The sequence below is a fragment of the Podarcis melisellensis genome (assembly GCF_964234715.1).
Source record: "Podarcis melisellensis genome assembly, chromosome: 1".
NCBI classification, from domain to species: Eukaryota; Metazoa; Chordata; class Lepidosauria; order Squamata; family Lacertidae; genus Podarcis; species Podarcis melisellensis.
In genome coordinates this window covers 110,457,846-110,474,989 of record NC_138528.1, presented here as the reverse complement: position 1 = coordinate 110,474,989, position 17,144 = coordinate 110,457,846, and the positions used below count along the sequence as shown (strand labels likewise).

The 17,144-nt window shown below is 43.8% G+C and overlaps 1 protein-coding gene across 1 annotated transcript in view; it reads left to right on the top strand.

Moving 5' to 3' along the window:
* ZNF804A (zinc finger protein 804A) overlaps window positions 1-17,144 on the top strand; it is a 196,884-nt gene that overhangs the window by 88,223 nt on the left and 91,517 nt on the right. The window lies entirely within an intron of this gene.

Sequence of the window (17,144 nt, the reverse complement as noted above, 5' to 3'; positions counted from 1 at the left end):
CTCCAAGCTATTTTCAAAAATATCAAACATAAAACACTGATTTTGAAAACAGTTAACACAGGTATTTAAAAACGTCTCAGTACATATGACTTCTTTATGTCTGGATAAAAAGGTAAAGGACCCCTGACAGTTAAGTCCACTTGCGGACAACTCTGGGGTTGCGGCGCTCATCTCGCTTTACTGGCCGAGGGAGCTGACATTTGTCCGCAGACAGTTTTTCTGGGTCATGTGGCCAGCATGATTAAGCCGCTTTGGAGAAACCAGAGCAGTGGACAGAAACGCCGTTTACCTTCCCACAGGAGTGGTACCTATTTATCTACTTGCACTTTGACGTGCTTTCTAACTGCTAGGTTGGCAGGAGCTGGGACCGAGCAACAGGAGCTCACCCCATCGCGTAGATTCAAACTGCTGACCTTCCGATCGGCAAGCCCTAGGCTCAGTTGTTTAGACCACAGCGCCACCTGTGTCCCTGTGTCTGGATAGGTTTGCCCAAACAAACATGTTTTTAGCAGATTCCAAAGAAGAGTACAGTGAAGATTAGGGTTGCCATATTCTGAAGAGGAAAAAAGAGGGAAAATTTACTGTGCAAGGGAAGTCCTACAAGAGGTATCTCTGATTCAGTGCCAGATTTATGTATAAGCTAAATAAGCTATAGCTTAAGGCCTAACTCTCTTGGGGGGCCCCAAAAAATTAAAAGGGGAAAAAAAACACCTGGATGTACATTTCCAAAATATAAGATAAAAAACAAATAAAATGAACCTACATACAGCAACAGTGTTTTGTGTTGTGTAGGCTCCTATGATGTAAGTAGTGGGCCCTGCCTGCTAGCCTGATCCCTGGAACATCACTGGTTTGCTCATTTCTATATATAGGTTGCCTACATTCTGCATGGACTGTTATGTGCAAATGGCTTTAGATACCTATTAGGTCCATAAATTATCATATAGCATATATTCAATACAAAAACCAGTGACAAAGGACAGCTGGTCATATAAAGGGTCTCATTCCCTTCAGTAGCTTAGGACCTCATCAAACCTAAATCCAGCCCTGCTCTGATTCGTCACAGTTGTAGGTGGTTTGGTGGTGGGGTGAATTAAAAGCCACCTCATGTGGTGGTTAAGGCATTGGGTGGAATCCTAGTCTTCAAGCTTTTGATTGAAGCAGTGCGTCACCTGCCTGAACCAGCGGCTGATTCAGGGTACCCCATTAGAGGGATCTCAGTGGAAATCTCTGGCCAAGCGTGGGGCAGACAGGCCATAGAGCTTCCAGCAGTGGCCTTAGAACGACCATCTTGGTAGATTGACATCTTGGGAAAGGCCCACATTCCTTGGCACGGCCCTGATGCAGTTTCAGGCAGGAGGCTAGACTTGATGTACACCCAATGCCTGAGCCAAAATACCACCTGTAACCAATCAAGTTGTGGCCATTTTTCATACAGATCGTTGTCTTAGTACTTGCTAGCTGGGGGAGGGTGACACTTTGACTGGTATGGCAAAAGGTGCTTCCAGCCTCTGAATGTGGCAGGTGAATATGCACAGATTAAATACACACTAGCTACTGCTGTGCAAAGTGAAGGGAGGGGAATACTCTGCCTATTAAATTATATACCCTTGCATCCGGTCCTGTTCAAAGGGATTGGTAGATTACATGCAAAATCCTGTTAGCTTTAGGATTCTTCATAAACAACTCATGCCTCCCTTTTTAAAATTCTGCTTGAGTAGATAAATGTGATTTAAAAGTGAGAAAGAGGGAGAGTAACTGTTTTACTACCCGAGCTATATAATGTGCCGCTGCAGAGGCAGAGTTAGTGATTTTATCTAGTGCTTGGCAATTAGTAGCTGCAGTACTTTACAGATACCAAGTCAGCACTTAATTTTTATTTGAGCAACTTCCTCCTTCCCCGGTTAATGCAGCAAGCTTCCGACTGCCCCCAGGACTAGCACCATGTGTTTGAGTTCGTGGCGTACTTGCGGAGGATCCCCAGGGACCTTCATCACAGATGCAGGCCTACTGTTATGTACCCACAAGAATCTGCTCAGTCCTCGCTGTGTGCAAAAGATGACAGAGCAACGCAGCAGAAATAATTCATGACTGTGCACCAGAAACCAAAAGGCATTACTCTGAGTTGCCGAGGCTGGGAGTGCATTGCTTCTGACAGCTGATTCCAGTTTTGTGGCGGTCTCTGGGATTTATCTGCAGTGCCTTATCTCCTCTCCAGATCGGGCAGTAAGTCCTGGAAATTTACAGCCTCAGACCCAAGTGCCTGCAAGGCTGGCAGGGAGAGCCTGTCAGTTTTATTGCGATTCCCCAAAGTATATTTAATTATGCACTGAAGAATCAGCTAAACAATTAAATCTATTTTGACCAATTAAAAACACATTAAATGCTAATGGGTATTATTTTTGTAATGAGAGATGCTGGATTGCCTTTAGACATTCTCAAAGCACTGCCGGATTATTCTGAACATTCTAGGTTATACTTGGGGTTGAAGAAGACATCTTGATTATTGGCAAGAGATGATACAGACCAGGGTGTTTTTTTCCTTATGCTATGTGGCACAAAGGTCTATAGATTATTAAGTGTGCATATCTTTCCCACATAGCCCTATGTCATGTGTGCAGAGAACTAAAGCAGGATAATATGAATAGTCTAAAAAGGTACTGTACTTGAAAAGCCAAAGAGGTGATGAGAAAAGATAAAGGAAGGAGCCTCTATTCACAATTTTTCTCCATGAGTATACCATGCCTGTTGGCTCTACACCAGTTTTGAACATTCTGTTCACCCTCTTCCCATATGGACAGACTTACAGCATGATTCAAACTCAAGCTACCAGCATGAGTACCAGCATGAGTTTGACCAAACTTCGGGGGGCAGTGGAAGACAGGAGTGCCTGGTGTGTTCTGGTCCATGGGGTCACGAAGCGTTGGACACGACTAAACGACTAAACAACAACAACAGCGTGATTGGAAACCCTTTGCAATCAGAGCCCCTGGTCGCATGGGGAGCCTATGACCTGGATCCCTGATTGTATGGAGAGCCTGTGCAATCAGGGTCTCTGATCGTTTGGAAACCCTAAATTTCCAAGTGTGGTGTAGTGGTTCAGAGTGGTGGACTTGTAATCTGGTGAACTGGGTTCGCGTTCCCGCTCCTCCACATGCAGCTGCTGAGTGACCTTGGGCCAGTCACACTTCTTTGAAGTCTCTCAGCCTCACTCCCCTCACAGAGTGTTTGTTGTGGGGGAGGAAGGGAAAGGAGAATGTTAGCCGCTTTGAGACTCCTTCGGGTAGTGATAAAGCGGGATATCAAATCCAAACTACCACTACTACTACTATTCTTCTTCTTCTTCTTCTTCTTCTTCTTCTTCTTCTTCTTCTTCTTCTTCTTCTTCTTCTTCTTCTTCTTCTTCATTTCCCTATTCTGGCACCATACTGAATTTTTGGAAAGCAGGGGCCAGGGTTGGCATGGCATGCTATTCCAGGGGTGAAGCGAGAATAACTGTAATGTAAATGTAAAAAAGAAAGGAGAAGAAAAAGGACACGAAAGAAGTTAGTGGAAAGTGGGGGGGGGGGTGGAGCAGAAAAAGGAGTGAGTGGTTGGTAGGCCAGTCTAGAATGAATGCAAGAAGCACATGGGTATTAAAATCCGCCAATGGTGTCAAGCTATTAAAAAAAAAGTTTATTTCCTATTAGAACATTTTGTTATTGCATTGAACTCCAGCATTCCTTCTGCAAAAAAGTAACATCCCTAATATGGTATACAAAATGTGATGTCCAGTTAAGTACTCTTGTGGTAGTCCCCCAGAAGTAATGGAACTAGGTTGCTCTTAATATGGCTTTCTTCTTAGGATCTCTCTTGGAATCATTTTGTTAGGATGAGATTTGCCCCAGGGTAAATATTCACCCAAGTGCCAGTGGAACTGCTTTAATGGGCACTCTGCACCAGTTTGTGTCACTTCATGTCAACATAACAGCATGCAAAGAATGACTGCCTTCTCTTCCACTGTTCAGCATGTATGCATTTCTTCTTGGCAGCTGCACCCTGCTCACTTCTCCTACCAAATAATATTGTTTTCTTCCCATTTAACTTGCTGTCGAAATCTACTGAAAAAGAGTGGTTCTGAAGCTTCAAATAGCTAGGACACCAAATGAGTCTCTCTCTCCTTCCCTCCCTCCCTCTTTCTCTCTCCTTATCTTAAATCTGCTAGCATTTATATTCTGGTTCCTTAAGAAAAAGCAACAAGAAAAAGCCAGAGATTATCAGTGAAAAGAGGATAGAAGGGAACTAATTATAGGAACACTGCTCTGAAGTTTATTCAGAATTATTAAATATTTGGTGGCTGCACTATTAGGTTGTTCTGCCAGAAGGATTAGCAGCATATGACTGATGGCAATATGAGCCTCAAAAATGCTTTTATAAATATATGTATATAAGTCAGTTTTTTAATAATAATAATAATAATAATAATAATAATAATAATAATAGTTTCCAGATCTGGAGTTCTGCAAAGAGGAGTCCTAAAACACAAGGCTTCTACCTATGGACTAGGGATGCTTACCAAATTTCAGTGCCAACTGCACTGTTGCACAATACCAGGACTAAGGTGTGGGTTGGGTCTTTGTTACTATTTGAAGGAACTGTATCTCAGCAGTAAGGCATTTGCTTTGCATGCAGAGCATCCCAGGATCAGTCTGTGGCATCATCAGTTAGAGCTTCCTGAAGTCCTGGGGAGCTTCTGCCAGTCAGTGTAGACAATACCACCCTAGATAGACAAGTGGTCTGACTTGGTAGAAGGTAGCTTCTTGTGTTCCTGTTGGCCAGTGCTTTTTTTCAGCCAGAGTGCAGTTCCAGCACCTCTCAGATGGGTGTTGTATGGGAAATGCATCCAGAAGACAAAAATGTATTGAGGAGTTAGTGATCTAACACGGAACCCTTCCTGCCTCTGCTCCTTCCCTCTTGTTAAGGTTTTCGATGGTGTGAGAGCAGTCTTTAATGCCCTGAGAACATTGGGAGGTGGTGGAAACCCCCCCCCCCCGCCAGCTGCCTGAATCAGTTGTGGAGGATAATGCTGGTACCTTCTTTGATGTTGGACATTGTTTTGAGAAAGTGATGCATTGGGAGGGGGTGATCTGCACATAGTCAGCCTTGGAAGCCACACAGGCTATCTAAAAAACCGGATGGTTTGGGCAGAGTTTCTTTGAAGCTTGTGCACAGACTGATCTGAGGCTACCTGGGGGTGCTGCTTCACCACTTCTTGAGGGCTTCTAAGTGGCTTGGTTGGCATGTATACATTGCTTGCTGTTTTAGAATAATCTCTTTAATCTTCTCACTCATTTGTGTATTTTGTGTTGCCTCTGAATCTCGTTTTCAAAGAACCATCTTGCCTTTGGCAAGACTGGTGCCATTGCAGGTCAGCACTCCCCTGCCTGCTTCTTGCCTTTACATACTTCTGAGAAGCCACAAAAGAACATTCCAAGACAAAAGAAAAGCTGGCCAGTATGTGCGTGTCTACACATTTTTAAAAAATATATCTTTGACTAGACCTAGCTCCTAGCTGCTCCTAGTTGCGATTGGTCAAGCTGCAGGAACATCATAGGAACAGAGAAGGCTGCTTTTTAGTATGTCGGACTTGTTTGTCCATTTAGCCCAGTTGTCAGGGAGGATTCTGAGGAGCAATGGACAGAAGAGGAAGACAGGGAGATGACAAGGGAGGCAGAACAGGGGGCGGAGAGCAGTCAGGGAGAACAGGGGCTCAGGGATGCTAGAGAGCCCAGCAACCACCTAGAGGCTCCGGAAGGAAGCTTAGACTCAGGAAGGGCTTTCAAATCAGCACAGGCAAGGAGGGAGATGAAACTTAAGGATCAAAGATGTCTCGTGCAATTCCCACGCCTACTTTGTTGGCGTGGGAATCGTAGGAAGCCACTCCCCGAATCTGACTCAATGGGTTTGGACGCGTAATTCTGAACTGTAGCTGTTCTTGTATATATGTAATAAAGAGTGCAAATATCACGCTGATTGTGCTGGAGTGGTACTGCGAAGGGGAAACACCAGCTTTACACCAATGTTGTCTACTCTTGACAGGCAGCTGTTCTCTGTGGTCTCCATCAGAGAATCCTTCCCATTGCTGGCTACATGTTAAATCTGAACACACTCATTCAAATGTGAGCCAAAGTTATTTCCACTGTTTCTGACTGCTGTATTCCAGCTATATCCAGGAAATTCCAGACATATGCCAGCCCTGACGGTCCTTCTTTTAACACTCCAGAAGGTATTTATATGAATGAGGGTGAATGTGTCACCTATCCAGTATGCCCGTTGAATTTTAATCTAATCAGAACATGCAGAGAGTAAAACATCTTAATGGTAGCAATGTGTACCCATGTATTTATTTGTAACACTGAATTCAGATGTAATTAATGTCACCATCAATGTAGACTGACAATTCTCAGAAATTAAGAGTGTGAAAGGGGACTGCAGTAGATAGGTTGATTGTTTAGACAATCGTTTCAATTTGATTAGCCTGGTTTGTATAGAGTGTGAAAGGAAAGAAAAGGAGGGAGAGAAAATAATATCACAGCCATGTAATTTTTAGGATGCAGCTGAAGTAGGGCTGAGGGAGACTCCCTGTCTGAAAGCCTAAAGAGCCATTACCAGTCGGTATAGGCCAATGTTTCTCAAACTTGGGTATCCGGCTGTTGTACTACAACTCCCATCATCGCTTGCTAGCAGGACCAGTGGTCAGGGATGATGGGAGTTGTAGTCCAACAGCAGCTGGAAACCGAAGTTTGAGAAACACTGGTTTTGATAGACCAATGGTTTGACTCAATATAAGGCAGCTTCCTATGTTTCTGAACATTGAAAAAATGCAGGATTCTACAAACCCAGTGTCATATTTATCCTTGTGCTCCGGCATATCTGTGTGCAGTGAGTGAGCATCATTTCCTTTTGGGCCTTACATCAGTGGTATGGAAATACTGCAAACTTTCAATGTGGCATGTGGCTGCATGGAACAATGTGTGGATAAGTGTTTTATGTAGTGCTAGTGGCATTAAAAAGAATCTGGTGTACTGTGCTCCTTCCCTTTTCAAAATGAAACCATCTTCTATCCACCTGATTTCTCCCTAATAATTCATTTTATCTATATTCATGTTGTTAACAATTATTATTTGTGAAGCTCTCAGTGTGCAGCTGGCTGTTTGGGGTATTTGATGTATCATTCATCCAACAAAACAAAAGAGAGGGGGGTGGGAGAGAGAAATCACAGGCATTTTAGCAATGGGAAAGCATGAAATAAATTTCAAAATTACCGTATTTTTCGCTCTATAACACGCACCTGACCATAACACGCACGTAGTTTTTAGAGGAGGGAAATCCGTAGGCAGGCCACCCGTAGGCATTCCCTCCATAACACGCACAGACATTTCACCTTACTTTCTAGGAGGAAAAAAGTGAGTGTTATGGTGCAAAAAATACGGTAAATCTATGCCATAGGGTACTGGTCATAAATAGCTGGAGGCAGGGAGCGCTAAGCGGCAAGGATAAAAACAAAGAGAGAGGACTGGAGATGGGACTGAGGAGAGATTAGAGAGAGAAATGGAGATGAAGCAGCTTCAGAACCTGTTTCATCCTCCCAGTGTGTACTGTTCATGAGAAACAAAACCAAAAGCATGAGCTCAATACGGGAAGAAAGGGAGTTCTCAAGTCTGTTTCTAGAGATGATCCCATATCTACTGGAGGAGCCACAAAATATGTACTTTTCTATGAATTTGACTAAAAAAACCTCATCTAAGTCAATAATCATAGCTAATAACTATCACCACCAATCAACACCAATCAGTTCTATGTCAGTCTTGTATTATGGATGTGTTAATTGCCATTCAGTGGTCGAGTTGGGATCTTTGTTGCCTCCTTTTCGCCAGAAGCCAGAATGCATTGACTGGTGTCCTTCCCCAAACTGTGGAGAGGCTAAACTAAAATACAGTGGTACCTCGGGTTAAGTACTTAATTTGTTCTGGAGGTCCGTTGTTAACCTGAAACTGTTCTTAACCTGAAGCACCACATTAGCTAATGGGGCCTCCTGCTGCTGCTGCGCCACCGACCGGAGCACGATTTCTGTTCTCATCCTGAAGCAAAGTTCTTAACCCGAGGTACTATTTCTGGGTTAAAGGAGTCTGTAACCTGAAGCGAAGGTAACCTGAAGCGTATGTAACCACTGTAGTATCCATTGTATACTCTCTGTCTCTGGGTCAAAGAGGTGGAGACAAATGATGGCCAACAATTCCCCTGGTGGCATTTTAGAGGAATCTAACCAGTTCTCCAGTCTCTGCCTGGGAGTTAATCCATTGCCTACGTATGGATAAACTTGGAACATGCAAATTTTTCCCGACTCAGCTCCGAAGCATCTGGGGAATGGCAATACTGCCCCAATACAAGGGGGTGAGGATATGCTATCCCAGAATCATTTACAGTGGTGCCCCGCAAGACAAATGCCTCGCAAGACGAAAAACCCGCAAGACGAAAGGGTTTTTCGGTTTTTGTGTCGCTTCGCTAGACGAATTTCCCTATGGGCTTGCTTCGCAAGAAGAAAGCCCATAGGGAAATCTCCGGGGACCTCTTTTAAATGCTGGCGGTGGGGAGCAAAGCCTTCCCCCCCCTCCGGCCTTCAGAAGAGGTCCAGGAAGGCCGGCGGGGGCCGAAAGGCTTTGCTCCCCACCACCAGCATTTTAAAAGCGGTCCGGGATAGCAGGGAAGCTCTTCCCGCTATCCCGGATGGCTTTTGAAGGCAGGCGGGGGGGAGCAAAGACTTTCGCTCCCCGCCGGCCTTCAGAAGAGGTCCTGGACCTCTTCTGAAGGCCGGCGGGGGGTGAAAGTCTTTGCTCCCCCCTGCCTGCCTTCCCGGAAGAGCAAAAAAATGTGCTGCGATTCTCCGCTCTCCCCGACGGCTTTTGAAGGCAGGCGGGGGGGAGCAAAGACTTTCGCCCCCCGCCGGCCTTCAGAAGAGGTCCAGGACCTCTTCTGAAGGCTGGCGGGGGGCAAAAGTCTTTGTCCCCCCTGCCTGCCTTCCCGGGGGCTTTTAAATCGCCCCGGGACAGCGGAGAATGTCCCGGGGGTTTTTAAAATGCTGGCGGGCGGTAGCGAAGGCTTCGCTGCCGCCCGCCAGCATTTTAAGATCGCCCCGGACAGGTCCACTCTCCCAGGGTTTTTTAAAATGCTGGTGGGCGGCAGCGAAGGCTTCGCTGCCGCCCGCCAGCATTTTTAAAAACCTCGGGACAGTGGAGAAGTCCTCTGCTGTCCCGGGGTTTTTTTTTAAATGCTGGGGGTGGGAAGAAAAGCCCTTGTCCGCCGCCCCCCAGCCTTCAGAAGAGGTCGGGGGACAGACTGTCCCCGGACCTGGTCTGAAGGCGGTTTCCCTAGGAACGCATTGATTGATTTTCAATGCATTCCTATGGGAAACCGAGCTTCGCAAGACGAAAAACTCGCAAGACGAAATAACTTGCGGAACGAATTAATTTCGTCTTGCGAGGCACCACTGTATTATATAATAGCTTGAGAGTTGAGAACATAAGAAGAGCCTGCTGCATCTGGCTGGTGGTCCATCAAGCCCAGCATCCTATTCTCACAGTAACCAACCAGATGCCTATCAGAAGCCTGCAAGCAGGATTTGAGCACGACTGCAGTCACCCTTCCTGCGGTTTCCAGCAGCTGGTATTTGTAAGCATGCTGCTTCCGAGAGTGGATATGAACAAATCCAGCATGCCAGATTTATGTGTAGTGACTTTTCAACATGTGCATGCAGTATCAATCAATGGGGAGAGAGCTGTGATAAAGCTTTCATGTCCAATTATTGTGCGAACCGCTTGTGTGACTTCACTCGGTGGGACGGTCACCACTGATCCCTGCAAGTTTAAATTTTTATCAAGTCTATCAATTTTAGTGTTGCTAAGGGATCTTCCGCGCTGACCGCTGTAACACGTTTCAGCGAAATGTAAAAATGAAATGGCTTTATTGATAGTGTTGTCGCTGCATAAGAATGCTGTCAAGCGTTAAACGCTAAAGTACCCTGGAAGAATGCTGCCTGGTTTTTTGACTGTGTTGGGTTGATAAGAGATTTTCCTGGATATGGATTTGAAAGATGCATGCATATAAAAATGTTTTAGGGCCAGAATTCTGCCGTTTATAGAGTAAATAAAAATCTACAGGCAAAAAGAAAACTCACTGCTAAGGAAGCTGTGCAAGTCGAAGGGTGATTCGGATTATTCACTCTCTGAATAACAAAACCGGTGAAAAATGCATCCCTCTTGTTTAGTAGAAAGAGATAACAATAGATGTGATTATTGCTATTTAGCAATTGAAATATTGCTGGCAAATAAAAGTCATTTTGAAGGTTGTTGTTTTTTTTTGTGGTAATGGGGAATGCCTCAAAATAAAGGTAGCACCAGCTAAAACACAACTGAACTATCTTGCATTTGTAAATGAGTAAAATGGAGATGTTGTTGGGATATCTTAGCATCTGGCCTTACAGCTGCGATCAACTTTTCCCTCAAAGCAAGATTTGGGTGCCTCCCTAGGAGAAACAGCTAGGAAGCCATATTGTGATGTTACTGCAGTCTTTATATGATTGCAATTATAAAAGTTACCAGGCAAGACAGATGTAAAAATGTCCAGGAGTTCTGCCCTGGCATTTAGGGGAGTTTTGCTAAATGAATACCTAACTATATTCCTCCTAGACTAGTAGGTTAAGAGAAGCTTGCAAGAACAATGGTGTCTAAAATGGGATAGCTTTCTCACTTTTCTTAAAAAAGAAACTTTCATTAGCAGAAATAAGATGAGGACCATCAGCTACAGATGGGCAAACTTGTCAAACCTGGTTTCTCTCTCTGTCTCATTTTCCCCATCTTAAGTTCAGTTTTCCACATTTCCAAATCAGTTTGCATTTCTTTTTAAGTCCTCAAGAAAATTCATCAGCAAATTTCCTTAATACACATTTTTGTAAAGCAATTCTCTCTAATAATACATTTTTGTGTGCAATTATCACTAATATATACTCTCTCTTTTTGCACACCTTACTCTGTCATATACTTGGCTCAAGAACTGAATTGCAAAATTGGGAGAGGTTTAATTTTTGAAAGATGGTTGTGTTTTGGTTCACGTATTGTTTCAGAAACTGCAAATTAAGTAGGTTCAACTTTAAATACAAACTAACTCAAATTCTCTGCTCATTTGACAGCAGAGCAAGAGAATGACTGGAACTTGGTGTCATCATTTGTACCTTACCACCAAAGTATACCTGCTAGCATGATTCCTCTTGGTAACTATAATCAACAAGGCAGCTTTTTTCTATAATGTTTCTTAATTCTTGCACTGCGTGGCTCAACCTTTGTTTAGGAAGTAATACACCCACGTTTTGCAACATTCCAGCTGGCTCTTTAAAAACAAAGAAACAAATAAACCCACTTCTCTTGAAGCTGTTAATACACTTTTTTGAGGTGAAAGCAAAATCCAGCTCTTTAAAAACATGCAGTCTCTCCCTGCCTGACCATCCTGAAAACCAGTTTTATAATCACAGCTGAGAAATAAAATTGGAGCAATTTGCATCAGAGGAAAGGAGGGAGGATTATCATAGCTAGGCGAAATTAACTGTTTGGCTGTGCAGGAAGCAAAAGAATAAAAACTAGTAATCTCCTCATTAAAGCATTTTGGCACAATCATGTGTGTATGTGGGGGGAAACATTCCAGACAGCTGAGTCTAATAGCAGTTGTATGGGCTGTTATCACAGCCTCCTGGTGGGTCGAAGCATGTTTATGTGTTTGGAGAGAGTGCTTAAGCATGTTTATGTTTACAGAGAGCTTGTCCTATTAGTTTCCTGTGATACCCTCCACACACAGAGAGACCCACACGCAACTCAAAGTCTTAAGGACGGAAGAAGTCCTAGCATTGCTGCAACATTTTATGTATAGTGAAATCTGAGGCAAATTTTGTGATCCTGGAATCCATCCAAGAAATTCCAAGGGAAGCCCAAAGGCTCTTGATAAAGGGTTGCAAAATATCTCAGTGAGGTTGAGGTTCTGCCAGCTCTGCTAAATGCTGCAAATGTATAGATCAAATCAGGGTGGCCAATGCAGTACCTTCTACCATTGGATATGCTGTCTGGGGCAGAAGAGAGATATCATCCTGGAACATCTGAGGGGCACCACCTAGATCAGGGTTTCCCAAACTTGGGTCTCCAGCAATTTTTGGACTACAATTCTCATGATCCCTGACCACAGGTCCTGCTAGCCTGGGATGATGGGAGTTGTCATCCAAAACCAGCTAGAGACCTATGTTTGGGAAACTCTGACCTAGATTGTCCCTGGTTTAAAGAGTTATTGAAGGTTCCTGCTTGCAGTCAGAAGGACTTGAGAGAAATGCCCAGTACAATCTTCAGATTGGCAAAATTCAGTGCGAGTTACTTCCTCATAGATGCGTTGAGGATTGTAATATAAAAGGGAGTTCCATGAGACTAGCAAACTTCCTCTGGTGTGTGTGACTGTGATGGCCCTCAAAAGAACCTTGCATGAATTAAATAAACGTGTGTGGAAGCTAAGCAACCATAGCATGGGAAGATTATTCAGTGATTTTTTACATGCACATTTTATCACAAAGCTTGAATGGCTCCATTTGTCATAACACAAGGGGGGGTGTCTTTTTCGTTGAGGGGGGAGATAATATTTATCGAGTCATTCTTAATATTTTTTTATGAATGACCTGTGTTGTTCATTTTGATCTTCTGGGGAAATTCTAAACAATATATATGTTTCACCTCTGACACTTGAGGCCATTGCAGAGACCCATTTATTGTATTTGGTATAAATAGCATTTTCTTTAAAGGCCATTTTAGCTTCAATTGCTGTGCGCAGCCATTCAGAGCTGCGGTACCTGGCTAGGTTATTAAACCAATCATCTACCTCAAGTGCCTATTACTGTACGGAAAGCAGCTGGCATAATTCAGATCTAGTAGGGAAAGTATGAAATTCAATTTCAGAGGGCAGAGTTGGCTTCCTACATTAGATCTTCAACGGGAACGAGAATACAGGGTTAGCCTTCTATTAACTGTGCAATAAAGGTAATGATGTAGCTTCCAATCCACAGGCTACCCTGGCCCAGGTGAGATATCATGCCGGAAAACTTTTGTCTTTTATCAGAAGGGCCGGGAGGCTACAGGCCAAGCCAGAGGGAGGGACTGTGAGAAGCCATTGAAGGAGATTATACACTTTGAAGAGTTTTAGTGCTGTGGAGCTATGGTGATATATTCTGCCATGATTCCTCATTGTCACAAGATTTTAATTATGTGCATAGATGAGATATATATATTTTGGAAAGTCGCTGTGCATTTGGACACACTCTGAAGATATTGTAACGAGATTTTGCATTATGGTTCCTGAGACTGAGGAGCAGCTTTTTGGTGGCGCTTGGGCCAACCCTTTCAGAATGGACTGATTTTAGCCAATTGTTTCAAAACTTCAGTGATTATTTTGCTTGTTTTTTGTTTTGTTTTTTAAGAATTCCCAAACAATGCTGGGTACAAGGGTACTTTGGTTGGCAGAGAGGACGCTGCTGAGGCAGGTATGAGATAAATTGCCTCATAGAAGCCTTATGTAAGCGGACTAAGCCTGAAAGGTGGTAGTTTTTGTCTCTCTGAAGTCTTTGGCTTCTGTGAGTCTGGGGAAACAGAAGATGGCAGTAGGAAAGTATCCTCTATCCAGGAAGTCCAGGAATAGGGTACCATTGGTTCCCACCTCAGGGAACTAGCCTGAACTTCATCAGAGTCCTCCGTTGTGCAATACATGATGCTGATACTCTCTAGGTCAGGCGTCCTCAAACTCGGCCCTCCAGATGTTTTTTGGCCTACAACTCCCATGATCCCTAGCTAGCAGGACCAGTGGTCAGGGATGATGGGAATTGTAGTCTTAAAACATCTGGAGGGCCGAGTTTGAGGAAGCCTGCTCTATGTTGAGTAACAAGTTTATTATGATTGAACCCATAATTCATTTCAGATACCTCATTTGCAAATGATTACATGTAGAAAGTCCAAGTTTCAATGGCCATCATTGCCAGGTAGGGCTAGATAAGAGTCCTTGTCTGATGATACCCTGGAGACCTGCTGCCAGTTTGCATGGATAATAATGAGCTAGATGTATCAAGACTTGGTTTAAGGCAGCTTGCTATGCTCCCTTGCTAGCTGTGCAAGCAGAGTGACATTTCTATAAAGCTGAGGTGGGCATCCACCAGAACTGGAATAGAGAGCACTGAACCATCTCAGTCTGTGTGAGCTGGCTACTGAGGATGAGAAGCCCCTGTGCATGGAGTAAGACCACAGGTGCAATTATGGAAAGTGTGCACATAAACAGGTAGATGGGGATACCCACCTGTGAATTCCCTGGTGTCATGTTATCTGCTTTCGCCCACATTGTTTGAAATCAGAATGTTCTGCACAATGCTTCAACCAGCTGTTTTGGGAAGCACTGTGCATTATGCTTCTCAAGGACAGTTGAGGAGTTCTTGAGAAGCCTTGCCCACAACATTTCCCATCTGATTGTCAGTGCTTAAGAAGCCTTAGGTATCTGAATACACCATCCCATCAAGCTTCACCATTGTCCAAGCTTCAGCTTTCCTTGCCCCACATCTATGACATTAGGTGGAAGATAGATGGGTGTGGCTTCAATGAGATGACCTCATGGGATGAATGGGGAGGTGTATTTTAGGATAAATTTGTATTAGACACCTTTTTTTTTCTTTTTAAGCAAACTGATGTGGAAATGTGGAGAACTGAAACTGGGGGAAACAAGAACATGAAATCGACAGATTTACCCAGCTCTACTCCCAAGTAAACTTATACAGTACTACAGCCTTAAAAATGGAAATGCTGAGGCATTTGTGACTGTACTGTTTCCACCCCATTTAATCTAGCTTGCAAGTAGGGCAAAGAGATTTGCAAAGAGGCACACTGGGATGTATTTTGCATACAGATTACTTCTCCATGTGACATGCTGTTCTGTTCTGTTTTGTTTTTGTTTGGGGCCCAAATGGTACAATAACTATTGACAGAATAAAACGCAAGTGCATATGTGAATCTTGTGTGTGTATAAGAGAGAGAGATCACTAGAAGGTAGTAGTCAACTTTGCTCAGCGTAAACTCATTGCAATTGATGCCCCTAACTTAATTTCAATAGGTCTGCTCTGAGTAAATATTAGTTGAATACTACCTTGTGACTTTGAGGTGTTGACTGTCCGACTAAGCTCCCTTCAGACAACCATTTGCCAATGTCTGCTGATACCATCAGGCAAATGTTAGCAGAGAGAAATTGAGGAATTGTGTTTTTCAATGACTCTACTGCTGAGCAATAACGAAACTTATGTGTATCCTCCTGCTAATAAGTAGGAGGATTGGATTGTGCGGGGTGCTGCTTCAGGAGACAGGAAGGAGATCTTTGGTATGAAATGTACCCACTCACCCCAACCCTACTTTCTCCAGTAAGCTGCCCCGTATGTCGAAAGAAACGTTTCCATGGTTTCTCCTTCCTGCCCACGCTCCTCTCCTTCCTGACACCCACCCCAACAGCCCCAGATTGTTCTGGGCCACCCAACCCAACCAGCAGAGATTTGGGGCTTTCTCAACTCAATGACTGATGCCCAGATCCCTCTGAATAGGTCTGATATAGTTTGAGGCTCTGCAGGATCCAGTGCAAAGCTCTACATCAGGGATGTCCAACTGGTTGACCGCGATCGACAGGTCCATCCCCGGGTGATATTGGTCGATCTTGGTTGATCGCAGGCTCGCTTTCCTCCGCGGGGGAAAAAAGAGCATCTGGCCTCACTCCCTTGCTCTTCCCTTCATTTGTGCACGACTGCAAAGACGGAGTTATTGCTGCCATGTTTTCTACTCGGCAAGCAATTTATGGTGCACTCCCCCCAAGAAGCGGCAGAAGTATGGTGTCTCCCTCCCTTAAAAAAGCTCAACAACCTTTTGTCCCCCCCCCCCCAAAAAAATGGGTAGTTCACTTCCATTTTTTATTTTTTTAAATCAGGGAGTAGATTGCAGTCTCTTGGGAGTTGGACGTCCCTGCTCTCCATTATACCAGGTCAGACCATGGATCCATGTAGTCCAGCATTGTCTATTCTGATTCGCAGCATGATTCACAGCGTCTCCAACAGTGGTCTTCCACATCACTTGCCACCTGATCCTTTTCAACTGTAGATGCAAGGGACTGAACCCAAGTTCTTCTGCATGTGTGCTGCCCTTGGTTCCTCCCTTGGTCAGAGAGACCAGAGCAGAGAACCTTGCAAAGAGCTGGCAGCTGGAGCAATGGTGAGAATAGAGAATTCATATCCATAGGGAGATGAGATCTGGGTATTCTTTCTTTTCAGATACCTTGGCTGCTCTGAACAAGTGCTCTCCTCACACTGTTTTCACCAGGTTTCCTTTAATTCATTTAATATGTAGAATGAATATGTTGCTTTGCCTGAAGCAATACTAGACAACTTGTTCAGTGTTGGAGGATTGGAGAGCCATAACCATTATGCATCTTTCAGCTGCATGGAATTCTTGTAGCAGATATAATTTCTGTGCAAGCAGGTGCCCTTCTATGTTTTGTAAGGGTTGTAATTACTCTACAGAATTTATATTTGTAAATCATTATCTTCAAATGTCAAAATCTGAAATTATTCTTGATTCATAGCTTACTCCTCCATGGTATATGGATTAAGATACACGGTGAATTCTTAGTGATGCAAGAGCTCATCTAGAATAGTAGCTAAAAATAGTAGCAGTTCAGATCTCAAAACAGCTATGAATCCTTTTGGCAGGGTGCTATTTCTTGGCCTCAGTCACACTGTCTGTAACACAGGGCTAATAATCCTCACCTACTTTACAAAGTCAGCAAGATAATGTATTTGAGGCTCTTCTGAACACTCTAGATTTTGAAAATGCTGCCCTGCTTCACAAATGCTGCTGCTGATTAGTATTATCTTATTTTAAAAAATGTTCTCGTTACAGGCTTCTTACAAGAAAATAGCAAGACTGGCGCTCCCATATAATTTTGCTTCACTTAGGAAGCCTTATTAACTGTGTTGTTCACGTCTGTTAAAATATCCTATGAAGGTTTTAAAC